This window comes from Orycteropus afer, unplaced genomic scaffold, assembly GCF_000298275.1.
Source record: "Orycteropus afer afer isolate SDZICR_OR568_19922 unplaced genomic scaffold, OryAfe1.0 scaffold00285, whole genome shotgun sequence".
In the NCBI taxonomy this organism is placed as follows: Eukaryota; Metazoa; Chordata; class Mammalia; order Tubulidentata; family Orycteropodidae; genus Orycteropus; species Orycteropus afer.
This window is the reverse complement of record NW_006921872.1, coordinates 2394036-2396289: the sequence shown is the minus strand read 5'-3', so window position 1 is coordinate 2396289 and position 2254 is coordinate 2394036. Positions and strand designations below refer to the sequence as shown.

Sequence of the window (2254 nt, the reverse complement as noted above, 5' to 3'; positions counted from 1 at the left end):
GCGACCCCTCCTTGGGTTTCCCAGGCAGTATCACAACGGAAGTAGATTGCCCCATCTTCCTTCAGAGGAGTGGCTGATGGGTTTGAACTGACAGCCTTCTGGTTAGCAGTCAAGTGCCTTAGGCACTATGCTACCAGAGCTCCCATAATATATTATATATATATAAATGAATATAAACTCACTGCCATCAAGTCAGTTCTGATATAAGCTCTGGTGGTGTAGTGCCTAAGGCATTTGACTGCTAACCAGAGGAGGGGTCGCTATGAATCAGGAATGACTCCATGGCAGTGAGCTTTTTTTTTGGGGGGAGGGTGTTTATCCCAGACTAGAGCTGAAGAAGCCAGCAACCCAGATACACCAATGGTTGCACACAAAAAAACCCCAACAAAAGCCTCCTCTCTCTAGCCAAAGCTTTAGGAAAGGGTAGCCTAACAAGACAAAAAATTTTTAGACAGTAACTGTTCTACTCCAGCCAAACATTAAAAAAAAAAAAAAAAAACCACCAACAACTGTGGCCCAACATCCATGCATGCCCCAGCAGAGACTGAGTAAGGATCCCAGACATACACTCTGGGGAGGCTGTAACAAAGTGCCCTAGTACCCTTGCTGAGGTGCTATCAGAGAAGACCACAACATTCATTTCAGACTGGTAATGACTCATACTCCTCTGAAGACACTATGGAGAGATAGGACTCCCATCCAGTCTAGCAGTAACAAGACCCCACTTGCTGGTATCAACAGAGGCTAACTGGCTCTAACATACAGCCTATGTTCACATCTCAGCTGTACCACCAAGTAGCTGTGTGACCTAATGGCACTGAATATCTATATGCTTCTGTTTCTCTCCTATAAAATGAAATCAGGAGCTAACCACATGGATATTTGAGGCCTGCATGTGTTGATGTTAAGTGTTTTCAGGACTTGGGGAAACTCCGTGTTCTGTGGGTGCAAGTGTCATTGTGAATGAAATATCTCCCTCTCCCTTAGATCATCTAACTGGATATTGATTATCTATACAGAATCTATTGATCCCTAGAACACTTAAAACTCAATAAACCTTAATTCATGTATTTAAAAATTAAGCCTGAAATGTAGGTTAGGAAAACAATCAAAATATGAACTAGGGACAAAAGTAACTCAAAAGGTTAGATGAAAAGCTAAGGGGGCAATGAGATTATGCTAATGGTGGCAAAACAATTTAGAAAAGTATAGCAAGAATGGTTGCACAAACAACAGGAGACAAAGTTAGGATAACTTCTTAGCCACAACCAAGTACCTTGATAGAGTGAGTCACTGGGCCTGCAGGCCCAGGACTATGGTTGCAAGGGACATCAAGCTCAACTGGCACAACACAGTACATAAAAACACTGTTCTACATCCTACTTAAGGCGCTCTAGTGGCGTAGTGCCTAAGGCATTTGACTGCTAACCAGAAGGTTGGTGGTTCAAACCCACTAGCCACTCCATGGAAGGAAGACTAGGCAATCTACTTCCATAAAGATTTACTGCCTCAGAAATCGGAAACCCAATAGGGGTCTCTATGACTCAGAATCAACTTGATGGCAGTGAGTTTTTCTTTTTTTTTTATCGACGTCCTACTTTGGTAGGGTCTTAAAAGCTTGCAAGTGGCCATCTAAGATGCAACTATTATTCTCGCCTCATCTGGAGCAAAGAAGAATCAAGAAAATAAAAAATTAGTTCAGTGAGTTAATGGACCATGGAAACCTCAAGCCTACATGACCTTGAAACCAGAAAAACTAGACGGTTCCTGGCCACCAACCACTCAAAAAGGGTCAAAACTGGAAATCCTAGACAGAGTGGGAGAAAAATGTGGCACAAAATTCAAAAACATAAAAAAGACCAGGATTACTGGTCAGAAAGAGACTGGTAAACCCTCTAAGACTATCACCCCAAGTCACCCTTCAGGCTTGTAATTGGACTTACTCCTGTGGCTTAACTCTCAGCCAAACAACAGACAGGGCTATAAGCTGAACACTTAGATCATGGGAGATGCATTGCTTAGAACAATCAACCACGGGAGATCAGGAGGGAAGCATTTGCTCAGTGAGAAAGCTAGGGAGGCAGGAACGCACAGGCAAGAAGGACACAGGGCAAGGGTAACCACAGGGAGGAAGTGGGAAGAGGGTTGTTACATTGTGGGGATTTTAATCAGTGTCACGAAACAAAATGTGTATGAACTTTTGAATGGAAAATTTCATCTGAATCACAATAAAAAGTTAAATAAATAAGTAAAA

General features: G+C 42.5%; 1 protein-coding gene across 1 annotated transcript in view; it reads right to left on the bottom strand.

Moving 5' to 3' along the window:
• DDX58 (DExD/H-box helicase 58) overlaps window positions 1–2254 on the bottom strand; it is a 39969-nt gene that overhangs the window by 2526 nt on the left and 35189 nt on the right. The gene's annotated exons all lie outside the window — the stretch shown is intronic.